General features: G+C 38.9%; 1 long non-coding RNA gene across 1 annotated transcript; it reads left to right on the top strand.

Moving 5' to 3' along the window:
* Positions 1-3,820: 3,820 nt before the first annotated feature.
* Positions 3,821-5,170, top strand: LOC131645790 (uncharacterized). The gene is made up of 2 exons (XR_009297195.1): positions 3,821-4,041; positions 4,951-5,170. It is a non-coding gene; the product is annotated as an uncharacterized LOC131645790 (long non-coding RNA).
* Positions 5,171-13,036: the final 7,866 nt, after the last annotated feature.

The following is a 13,036-nucleotide window of genomic DNA, read 5'->3' as shown; positions in this document are numbered from 1 at the left end:
TTAGATAAATATTAAGATGATTTTGTTGAATATTAAATTAAAACAACTCAAATAATTTTTGTCAATGCAAAACTAAATATACATTTTGTAGATTTGCACATTAAAAAAAATTATAATAAAGATAAATTTAAAAATATATATATAATTATTATAAAAAATGTTATTAGTAGTCTTAAAGGGACATCTTCTTAAATTATATTTTAAGTCTCAAAATATATTACTTATTACTCAATGTATTTAAAAGAGTAACAAACAATAAAACATATATTTTTCAAGAATAAATTAAGAAATAATGCAAAAGAGTAAAATAATTATGGAAACAATTTTTTTAACAATAATAAAACATGAAAAAAAAACTCTTTGCTTTATCAAATATTTAATTGAATATATAATTCATAATTGTAAATTAATCATCAACAAAGTTGAGATGGCCGAGTTGGTCTAAGGCGCCAGATTAAGGTGAATTTGTTGTTACCATTACGAGTTATGAATGACTTAAATTTTTCAAATCTTAATTGGCGGGGAATTTGTTGTTACCATTACGAGTTATGAATGGAAGTAGTGTAAGAGCCTTTACGATGATATAGCTAGTGTGAAGGCTAGATTCCCCAACTTTTGGTTTCTAGCCCCTACCCACTCTCAACAAATAATTTTTTATTTTCTACTTAAATTTTCCAAATCTTAATTGACGGGGAATTTGTTGTTACCATTACGAGTTGTGAATGGAAGTAGTGTAAGAGCCTTTAGGATGATATGGCTAGTGTGAAGGCTAGATTCCCCAACTTTTGGTTTCTAGCCCTTACCCATTCCATTTATTCGGTATACACATTACTAAGCTCCTTTCGTTTTTCTACTAGAGATAAAATCCTTGTGTCTTATAGCGAAGATAAGTATAATTTTTTCTTAGCATATGGTGTTGTTCTAGTTACCACCTAGGATGTTGAAAATAACTTTTTCAAATGATTGACGACGTGTTCACCCTAGGGAATCTATTGGAAGCATCCAATATTCTCGAGGGCTTGGTAGAAAGGTAAGGAAAAATCAGTCGATTCATAATGAAATTAGGCTATGGATGTTATACATACTTTAATTGATGTACATCCTTGATGGATGTCACTATATAAAACTTAAGGATTACGCTGCACTTTTCTAAGTTTGTTTTAATTTTCGTGTGGATGATCGTGAATCCAAGAAACTTTATGGATTAACCCTCGTTAGAAAATTTTCCAAGTTTACCAAGTTTATCCTCTTGTTTTACTTCTTGGACTGTTCAAAGATGTTTCCTTGTTCCTCTAAATGAGAATCGTCACCCTATATATTGATCACCATATCAACCTTATATATTTCAATGGCGTTCTAGATGAGTATTTGATTGGTGACTTTTATGTCCTTGAGTGTTGTCGCACGCTCGCGAAAAATGAACAGAGTCGCCACCAATATATTTATCCCATAAGGGAAAGGAATATCGGAAAACCTAACAAAGGAAGGAACAGGGTCTTGCGACCAGAGAATCAAGGTACGGGAGTCGGTTACGCAAGGGGAAGGTGCTAGCACCCCTCACGCCCATCGTACTCGATGGTATCCACCTATGTCTGTTTTTATCTAAAGGGTGTATGCTATGTCTATGTCTAAATGCGAATGAATGCAAAATGTAGGGAAAATAAAGAATTGTACTCGCACGGGCCCTACCCCGCTGCCTACGTATCCTTTTCAGGAATCAGAGTTACCGTAGCTCGGCTAAAGATTTTCTGTTTGTTTTTGTGTTTTTTAGTTGGGCGGCGTTAACGCTCACGCTCTTGCATAAGGGACCGCCTAGGATGCAATGGAGCGGAGATAACTTGCCCTTAAGAAAAGAGAAAAAGAGATTGGTTTGTATCTTTTAAGGGTGATTCCCTGATGACGAGAACCCACTACAAGGTCTCGCATCACTTCCTCACTTTTGTTTTAAGTCTGAACATTTATTAGGTTTTTTGAAGTGTTTTTGGTTGGTGTTTTTTAAGGGGATTTAATTTGTGACTTAGATCATACCAAAAGAGTTTTGTTTTGCATATTTAGAGAACGCACATCGAGGCCTACGCCACAATCGTTTCTCTAAACAACGGTTAAGAAATACATCGAGGTTTCACACCTCAATCATTTCTTCTCCGCTAAGTAAAGGAGATACAAAAAGAGTTTTTTTTTGTGAATATTTAGAGAATGCACATCGAGGCCTACACCACGATCGTTTCTCTAAACAACGGTTAAGAAATACATCGAGGCTTCACACCTCAATCATTTCTTCTCCGCTAAGTAGGAAAGAACATACATCGGGGCCTACGCCCCAATCATTTCTTTCCTACTATGAAATAAAGCAACGGTATGATCTTCATCGATTTTTATTAAGTATTTTAAAAGTTGAAAAGAAAAGAATGAAAGAAGGGAACTATTTCTAAATTCTAGTCTAAGTTGTCTAATTCCTATTTATGTCTAATGGAGTCTAAAATAGGCCAAAAATATGGCCAAAGTACAAGCAATAAAATCGCACAAGCATCATACAAAAATAACATGGAACTAACACAAAACAATTCAAGCATTGATACAAAATCACATTAAAATACTATTATTTTTTATGACCTTTTTTATAAAAGAGAAATGAACTCTAAACTAAAGAAAAAGAGACTAAAACAATAAGCCTAGAACTAGTATTTTTATGAACATTTTTTATGTCAAAAATTGATTAAAAGTCTAAAAACAATAGAAAAAAAAATTAGCTTTTTAATTACTAAAAGAAAATAGGAAAAAATCTAACTAAACCTAAAATTCTAGTGATTAAAAAATAGAAACGGGGGGGGGGGGGGGGGGGGTGCAAACTGAAGTTTCTGGTGCATATAGCAGCATGGGCGTAAGGCCCAATCGGAGTTGGCCCAAGGAGGTTTTTTTGTTTGTTCAGCCAGCCAAAGAAAAACGTGGTGTGATGGGCCTAGTCAGGGTGTGATCCTGAAATTCTTGTGAGAAGGCCCGCTGAGAATTGTCTTGATCCAAATGCATTATTTAGATTTTATCCCCATTAATCCAATTGAAACCTTATACTAAATCCACTTTATGAAATCAGATTATCCAGACTTTATGTTAAATTAATTCTAATAACCTCAATTAACGCAATTAATGATAATTAGAAAAAGTTTTAATTAATCTAAAAACGTTAATTGAAATCAAAAGGGGAAATAGGGTTAAGAAAGTTGTGACCTCTGAGCTTCTCTCAACTCGTCTTCCTCTCTCCCACGAACTCAACGGCGGCGGTGGCTCTTTCTCTCCGATCAAATCATCGCGCCGGTGAAAGCTTCACGGCGGCGGAATCTCAGCTTTCTCATTGCGCAAATCTCTCGTCTCTGTTTCAGTTCTCAAACTCTCTCGATCTCTTTCCGCTCAATCCCGTGGCTCTCTCATCTTCTCCGACGTCTCAATCTCATAGCTCCGATGCCTTTCGCTTGCTCTCTCAATCTCTCTCCGACTCTGTTCCGAATCGTTGTCGGTATGATGACGGCGAGTGCTTCTGGTGGTGATTGAAGAATGGATCGATGATGATGAAGACGTTCTTGCCTCTGAAGTTTGGTTACAAATTTGGTAGGGGTGAGTTTCCTTTTCCTTTTGTTATGCGATATTGTTGCGAGCGAAATGGATAGTGAATGAGATGCCGAACGATAGCATAGAGGATTTGAGGAGTTTTTGCTTGTTGATGTTCTTGCTGCGCTTCTTTGGTTTCTGCAGGTTTCCTTGACGAGATGGTGATGATTGAAGTTCTTTCAGATTCAAGGTAATTGGATGAAGATGAGAGGATGAGGTGAAGATTGGCGTGAAGCTTTTTGTGGATTTTCTAGGGAAATCGTGAAGAGAAGTGGATGAAGATTCAAGGTAATTGAATGAAAATGGAGGTGATATGTGAAGTAGAGGAAGATGAAGGTGGTGAATGGAAGATGAATGATGATGAGAGAGAATGAAGATGGATTTCATGGAGAATGAATCCAGAGGCTTTGAAGTGTGAATGATGCTGCTATATATCAGGTTCCCTCCCTTTGATTCTTCTCTTTTTCTGTTATCTCCTCTGTTAGATTCTGTTAGTCTGTTATGATGAGCTGGAGGTTAGCTGGATTCGGTTAGGTTTGTTAGGATTCTGTTATGGTTGTTAGAGGACAGTTAGGAATTCTGTTACGGGGCATTGGTTAGTAACTTCTGTTAAGGACTATTGCTTGGTAGTTTGAGTCAGTTTGGAGGTTTGGTTATTTTGCTATTTGAATGTTAATTGGTTAGGGACTAGTTAGGAGTTGTTAACACTAAACTTAAAACCTGTTAATGGTTAGTATATTACTTGTTAAAAGACTGTTAGTAACACAATCATGAAAACTGTTAGGATGTTAGTATATGCTGCTGCTAATTGTGAGCTTTTATTGCCGACTGTTTTTTCTATTGAACCGAGTGCACATTCTAGGACTGAACCGGAGCATTTGTATATCGATTTTCTGATTTTTACATATGCCTCTTGAAATATGATGTCATCCTGGAGTCTTATTGCACACTTGGAATCCTTGAACTCGCATCACAACGCCTTTTTGAATTATATGCCGTACACTGTGTGTCTGAGACGATATTTATGCATTGATGTTCAGCCCTGACATAGAACTGATCGTGAAACCCATTGAGCTGTCCGGAATGTCGCATCTGTTTTGAGTATTGAATGTACGACTGAAAATGAATTTTGTGAACACGAATGATTTGAATACAAACTGTGCATGGCTTGGTCTTGAATTTGAACTGATGTGAATTGTATGCTTTTATGTATATGCAGGTCTGTTTTGGTTTTAGTGTATGGTTTAAATGTAGGTTTTGTAGTGAATTTGTGATTTATTTGGCTGCAGCATTGGTTGGCTAAATTATTATGTACTGATGTGGATTGCTTTTGGTTTCAAAATGCAGGTGCTTATAATGCTTTCACAAGGCTGGCTGTAAGTTCATGGAAGCAATTCGTGAGCGATGCTTTGGCAAAGTTCGGAAGAAGATCGACATGAAGTTTTAGGATCAAAGAAGGACATAGGTTTAGAAATTTTAGAATTTAGGAATTTGATGTAATGGGAATGATCGAAGTTGTAATGAACAAAACTTTCCCTCTTTGAGTGAATTCCCATACTTTTCTAAATTTGAACTTTTCATGCTTCAGTATTCGATATTCAATATGATCCTAATGCATTTCAGAATAAAGCGGTCATAGTCCATCTTGCATGTGGAAGTCAACATGACTCGGTCAACGAAAGTCAACATCTCAAGGTTGACTTGTTGATGAAAAGTCAACTTATGCCTAATGAGATCATCTTTAGTTTTCCTTCTTTTTCCAAATTTAAATGATCAATTATTCTTTTACTTCTCTCAATGCTTAATATCAGCAGATCTTGCCCTTCAATCTTCAAACTAACCATTAATCCCATATCTTATGATAGAAGAAACAAAACTCGAACGATGGTTGCCTTGTGCCAAGACCTAGGTGAAATTTCAGCTTGCTTCATGACCCTTGATGCCGTATTTTTAAATGTTTTATTTGATGAATGATGCATGTTGTATTAGATGACCTAATGGAGAGTATACAGATGAAATGCAAAACCTAAGCCAGATAAAAGTTAAGGGGTAGGACAAATTTGGGGTATGACAGCTGCCCCTATTTAATCGTCTTAAACCTGAAGGTGAGATTGGCGCTAGCCTTTCGAACCTTCAAGGTAGAGGAAGATTAAATATCAAGACCTGAAATTTGTCCTGAAGAGAAGATGGTGTAAGTGTTATCCTTATTTTTTTGTTTTGATATCTGCTGGGGAAAGAGAATTTTTCTTTTTTCTGGTGGAAATATTTATAGTGAGTAATTGAAAGAAGGGTGATAGCTTGTAACGTAGCCCAAGGTGCCAATACAAGGTTCCCAAAGGAAATGTTTCATGAAACAATGACTGAAAGGAAATAGACCTCGTGCGATCCACGACTCAACATCGACTCGACAACAAAAGAGGAAAGAAAAGATCTCGTGCGACCTTCAGGACAAAAACAGAAAAGGATCTCGTGCGACCTAAGACTCGACATCGGGAGAAGACCTCGTGCGACCTCCAGGGTAGACTAGACCTCGTGCGATCTACGACTCAACATCGGGAGAAAACCTCGTACGATCTTCAAAACTGAAAGGAAAAGATCTCGTGCGACCTATGACTCAACATCGGGAGAAGACCTCGTACGTTCTTCAAAACTGAAAGGAAAAGATCTCGTGCGACCTATGACTCAACATCGAGAGAAGACCTCGTACGATCTTTAGGACAGAATAGACCTCGTACGATCTATGACTCAACATCGACTCAACATCAGGAGAAGACCTAAGCATGATCTTCAGGACCGAAAGAATAAGATCTCTTACGATCTATGACTCAACATCGACTCAACATCAGGAGAAGACCTAAGCATGATCTTCAGGACTGAAAGAATAAGATCTCTTACGATCTATGACTCAACATCGACTCAACATCAGGAGAAGACCTAAGCATGATCTTCAGGACTAAAAGACTAAGATCTCTTACGATCTATGACTCAACATCGACTCAACATCAGGAGAAAAGAAGACATTGTGTCAGACACTCATCAGAGATTGAAGATACCTCGCCTCGGCACCGTGGTTGGAAGAGATCTGAAATGTAGTAGCAGATATCAATCAGAATTTGTAAGGACAACCTTTTGTGTGGGGATGTATTATTGTCTTGACTGGGTGCGGATTTGTATTATCTGGCTTATGCTTTGTATGCATGTTTGAATTTTTCTATGGCGTAATGCTCCATTTTGATGGATATGCTACGCTTTTGAGGATGCAATGTTATATGCCGTGAACACTATATGCAGGATGCCAAATAAAGGCATTAGTGAGGTAGGCACCAGGGAGAATCCCCTTAGTGTTAAGGACCATGTGGAGGTGCCAACAGACATTGGACTTTGATTCGTAAGATGCACCTTCTTTGACTTGAAGAATAATTTTTGACTTCTCACCATGTGCCACTGCTTGGAGGATTTTGAACTTGAGGAGATCCCCTCGACTTACCATGTCAGGGATGAGAGGTCCAAGTAAGGAACCTTGATTAGGGAAGTAGAACAGCTCCTAGGAGAAATAAACTCCTGTGCTTGAGGAATGGAACAAACTCTCGGGTGAAATTAACTCCGTGTTTGGGGAGAGACCAAGATTCTAGGAGAAATAAACTCCTATGGTCATGGAGCGACAAAAACTCAGAATTGTGCCCCAAGCTTCGTGACTTATGGAGGAATTTGCCCCAAAGGATCCTTGGAGAGATTTGTCGAATCTCGACGTAACTGCCCCAGATTGGTCAAATTTGAGAGATTCCTCGACTTAATTGCCCCTGATTAAGTACATCTTACTAGAATCCCCAAGCTTTCTTTGTTTTGAAGTCAAACAAACATGGAAACAACTTTACCACGCTCAACGGAGTCTTCAAACTCTTCCCCTCGGAGTAATCGAAGAACGCATCAACTATTCAAGCCCAACGGGTTTCTTTAGAGAACCTGCCCCTTGATAGTCAACATTTGGAATGATTAGCTTTTACTCCTCGGAGTTCTCAAGTCTCTCGTACTTTGACATGATCAAGTTACTCACTGATTCTCATCCTGAAATTTCCTTGATGTTAAGCACATATTTGTATGCAAAAGAATGTTAATTCTAAGAACGATGATTCTAATGCAAAGCCTATGTTAGTCTTGAAGTTTTAAAACTTTTTATGAAAAGAGGTTGCGACCTCTTGTGACTGGATCACTAGTTGACACAACCTCGATTTTTGCATATAGAAGATAAAGCAAGCATACGATACCGACATGGAAATGAGTCTCGCTTCATTGGGAGTCAGTTAAACGCTATCTCATCGGAGTGTGCTTTCGAAATAAACCCTACTTCAATTAGGACTTTTAAGGGTTGTAACTTGGCCGGGTTCACGGTTTTCAGAAAACAAAGGATTTTAGGCTCAAAATTATTTGGTACCCACCCCCTTCGTGATGTTCTCCATTCCTAGGTTCAATTAACTCGACATGAGTGTTCATTCCTCACAAGGAATTTGGAATGGTTGAGGAGTCAATGAGGTTTTTTGGACATGGCAGTCACTTCATCTTGCATTTTTGGTGTCTGATCACACGACTTTGTTCTTTTGATAAGGATTTTTATTTTGTAATCCTTATTTTTCGCTTCTGCTTTCCCTAACTTTTGCCTGGACAAATTCTCTTGAATTTTATTTTGGAGTCCAGCGGGATGCCCTAACTTTTGCCTAAGTCACTTATTTCAAGTTTTTGACTTAGCGGGCTTTCTTTTTTTTATTCACTTTTTGAACAAGTCGTGTGATCTTGCGTTGCTCTCGATTTGTTTGAAATATTGTGACTGCCTCATTCTCTGATTGATGAGGGATAACCATTGAGGCATCGTCCTCTTTTGACCTCTTGATGGAATAAGGATAATCATTGCGGTTTTGACATTCCTCAACCTTTGGAGGATAACCCTTGTTGTATCCTTAGATTCATACCTTTTTGGTGAGTTCTGAACACTCGATCAAGTTAAATGAACACTACCCTGCCCCAAGGTTAAAATAAGGGTTTTTTATGATTAGAAAAGAAACTCCTTCTTCAAGGCTCAAAAGGGTTAACGAGGGTCTATCTCCCTTATATCTCCGGTGTTTGGGGATTTGAAACAATGCCTGTACATCCTCAGTAGGGTTTTTATTCGAAAACACATGATTAGAGATTTTTCATTTTTATCTTTCATCATTCTCCCTCAGCTTTTTGCATAAGCAAGCAATTAGTAAAGTTGGTATCGTAATGCCAAAACATTTTATGAGTGATAACGAATGGATTACTTCAAGACAAACATAGACAATGTATTATGATTTTCATTCAGAAATTAGCAAGTTTTTACATGTTATTGATGCTTAAACACACAAATGAAAAATTACAATGAGAATGCAGTAAGGAACTAAATGGGTGTCGTTGTTGAGGAGACTTGACTCCGTCTGGACTTGTTGAGCTTGAATACTTTCTGCAGTTCCTTCCAAACACTTCAGATTACTTCAAAAGAGAACTCCAACAAAGTCACCCATGAGTTGTAAACTTTTGCCTTGCTTTAGGGATTCGAGCAATGCGAGGGATGCAATGCTCAAGATAAGAGTATGTCTTGCTTATCCCTCGTGCGGGAGCCCCAAGCATAGTTGCTAGAGTAGTAATCGCCATCATAAATGGAAAGAATCTGGTATGGTCATCAAACTCAAGAGAGCTACTTGTGGTGAAGAAGACCCAAAACACGAATCTTAAACCAATTGAAATTCTGACAAACGAGGAAGCAACTGGGCACAAGGCAATAGAATCACATCAATTTGTTTCTCACATTATTTTTCTCTCTGTTAACAAGCAAGGGCCACTGAGAGGGAAATCATGAGAAAAAGCAACCGAGATATGAAGTAGAACCTTGAGGATGAGAAGCATTATGAAGAACACTCCCGATTACCGCACGGAAGAAGATTCTGACGAAGTCACATAGGAATTTGAAATGCTTTTAGGGATTCGAGCAATGCAAATGGCGCAATGCTCAAGATAAGAGTACGTCTTGCTTATCCCTCGTGCGGGAGCCCCAAGCATAGTCGTTAGAGTAGTAATTGCCATCCTAAATGGAAGAACCTTGCATGGTCATCAAACTTGGAGAAGCCATCTGTTGTAAGGAAAGACCAAAACACCAACTGAAACACCAACCCTCAACGGATACAACTGAGCACAAGAACCTTGAGAATGAGAGATGCTTCTACATAACATCTTGATCCTCTTTTTTTTTTTGGGAAAAGATTATGACGAAGTTGCTCGAGAATTTGTGGTGCTTTTATTATTATCATACCAACCAACTCAGACAAGGAAGTAGCCTTCAACAAAATACGGAAATGAAATGATGATTGCCAATGTTGAGGAGCCTTGACTCCATTTGGGCTTATTCTTTTTTTTTTCTGAACACTTTCTGGAATGCGGGCATTCACTTATGCATGAACTCTTCGTTTTATGCGCAGGCCGTTCGGAGTGAATGACATTACTTTGGAGTCAATGAGATCTTGGACTTTGTGTTTCAAAATATTACAATCCTCAGTTGAATGTCCAGATGTCCCAGAATGGTACTCACACCATGCATTTAAGTCATATCCTTGAGGAATTGGTATTGGAGGGGGCTTAAACTCCCTTAGTTGGACCAAAGAATCCTTGAGCAAACGAGAAAGCAGCTGACTATAGGTCATAGGAATTGGGTCAATCCTTCTTGGTGGTCTCCTTGGCATTTGTGGACCCTGCTGATGGCAATGATTCCAGTACCCATTCTCTTCAGGTGTCTTCCTCTTTTGATTTGGCTGAGAAACAAATGGAGACTGATGAGGTGGGAAACCTGGAACCCAAGACGGTGCATTATGCTTCTGATTTGAAGTAGATCTGACATAGAAGTATGAATCAACCTTTTCTTCCACCGCAGTTGGAACCCCATTTCCTCGAACAAACATACCCTCGGGGGTGAACAAAATCACTTTTGAATCAATGAGATCTTGAATTTGCTGCTTCAGCGCCCTACAATTCTCAATATCATGACCAGGTGCCCCAGAATGGAACTCACATCGGGCATTGGCATCAAAGGTGGGGGGAAGCTTCTCAGGCGTAGCCAATTCTCGTAGCTCAACCAACTGAAGCTCCAGCAAACGGGGAAGTAACTGAGCGTAAGGCATCGGGATAGGATTGAGAATTCTCCGAGGTATCTTAGGCTTTTTCCCACATATTTGGCCTCCTTGAAGAACAGATTGGCATGGAGGTAATGGCACATGGAGTTGAGGAGGAACTTCCTGAGGTATTCCATGAGTGGGAAAGGATCCTACTGAAGAGAAGGGATCAACAACTTCTGTTGCAGCAGTAGGAACAACATCCCCTTCCTTTCTTAGTACCTTTTTCAGAACTTCCATGACCAAACTCACTTGAGTCTTCAACTGACTGTTTTCCTCTTTTAGTGCACCCTGATTATGGACCAATTCTTGCATTTCCAACATAAGATGACCCATTTGTTCCCTCATCTCATCCATTTCCTCACGGAGTTGTTCCATAGTTGATCTTGGAGTTGTGGCAGTGAGAAGTCAAATCTGTTGTTGATCTTGAAATCTGGATAGAAATGGTCCCATAAGTCTCTGAAAGAACCATGAAATGCATGATAGTATGAATGCATGTTTCATTTATGAGAGATCCTAAAGTCTTTTCACACACTTTCATTCTTCTTTTTTGGAATTAAAGCTTCCTTTTTTTGTATAGAATATCTTTTCTTTCTTTTTTGCTTTTCTATTTCCTTTTCTTTTACATATCTTTTCTTTTCTTTTCTTTTCTCTTTTTTGGAAATAGACTCTAGGATCTTTCATAAATGGAGTGGACAAAGCAATGATGTTATGCAATGCAAAAGCATGGGATCCTCGGTCTATATAATCTTAGTAACCACTGTACAAACTTCTGAATAACTGATACAGGTCAAATATCACAGAATCAAAGGTCCGACACCTTTTTGAATACCAGGAAGACCAATAGTCACCAACAGTACCTGTCATGTATATCCCTCCCCACTCACAGGTGAATCTAGGTCAGGGTAGGTCAAAAAAGCCAACAGAGGATTGAAAGTAGGCGTAATCATACGACATTGCCTCTTTCAACCAAGCTCTGTCCGTGGATACATGATCGGATCAATCAGACATACGTCTTCTGTCCGTCATGGCCACTCTATTCCTAGTTCCTAAGGTATCACTCATGGCCTGGGTATTGGGCCTTTTACCTCATAGAACATCCCACCCAACCTGCAAAACAGAACAGAAGACCCCAAGGAACACAGAATATAATCCATATGCATGATGTGCAAACAGAAATAAACATGATATGCAAGCAGAAAAATAAACATGCAAACATATATACAAGGTATAGACATAAAAACAAATAAACACCCAGTAAATAAACAAACAAACGCAGGCTAGGATCGACTCGCTATGGATGGACCAGCAACAGGTCTAGCAACATCCCCAGCAGAGTCGCCAGCTGTCGCACGCTCGCGAAAAATGAACAGAGTCGCCACCAATATATTTATCCCATAAGGGAAAGGAATATCGGAAAACCTAACAAAGGAAGGAACAGGGTCTTGCGACCAGAGAATCAAGGTACGGGAGTCGGTTACGCAAGGGGAAGGTGCTAGCACCCCTCACGCCCATCGTACTCGATGGTATCCACCTATGTCTGTTTTTATCTAAAGGGTGTATGCTATGTCTATGTCTAAATGCGAATGAATGCAAAATGTAGGGAAAATAAAGAATTGTACTCGCACGGGCCCTACCCCGCTGCCTACGTATCCTTTTTAGGAATCAGAGTTACCGTAGCTCGGCTAAAGATTTTCTGTTTGTTTTTGTGTTTTTTAGTTGGGCGGCGTTAACGCTCACGCTCTTGCATAAGGGACCGCCTAGGATGCAATGGAGCGGAGATAACTTGCCCTTAAGAAAAGAGAAAAAGAGATTGGTTTGTATCTTTTAAGGGTGATTCCCTGATGACGAGAACCCACTACAAGGTCTCGCATCACTTCCTCACTTTTGTTTTAAGTCTGAACATTTATTAGGTTTTTTGAAGTGTTTTTGGTTGGTGTTTTTTAAGGGGATTTAATTTGTGACTTAGATCATACCAAAAGAGTTTTGTTTTGCATATTTAGAGAACGCACATCGAGGCCTACGCCACAATCGTTTCTCTAAACAACGGTTAAGAAATACATCGAGGTTTCACACCTCAATCATTTCTTCTCCGCTAAGTAAAGGAGATACAAAAAGAGTTTTTTTTTGTGAATATTTAGAGAATGCACATCGAGGCCTACACCACGATCGTTTCTCTAAACAACGGTTAAGAAATACATCGAGGCTTCACACCTCAATCATTTCTTCTCCGCTAAGTAGGAAAGAACATACATCGGGGC

This window comes from Vicia villosa, linkage group LG2 (assembly GCF_029867415.1).
Source record: "Vicia villosa cultivar HV-30 ecotype Madison, WI linkage group LG2, Vvil1.0, whole genome shotgun sequence".
NCBI classification, from domain to species: Eukaryota; Viridiplantae; Streptophyta; class Magnoliopsida; order Fabales; family Fabaceae; genus Vicia; species Vicia villosa.
The sequence above is the reverse complement of the archived record's forward strand: the minus strand, read 5'-3'. Positions and strand labels throughout refer to the sequence as shown.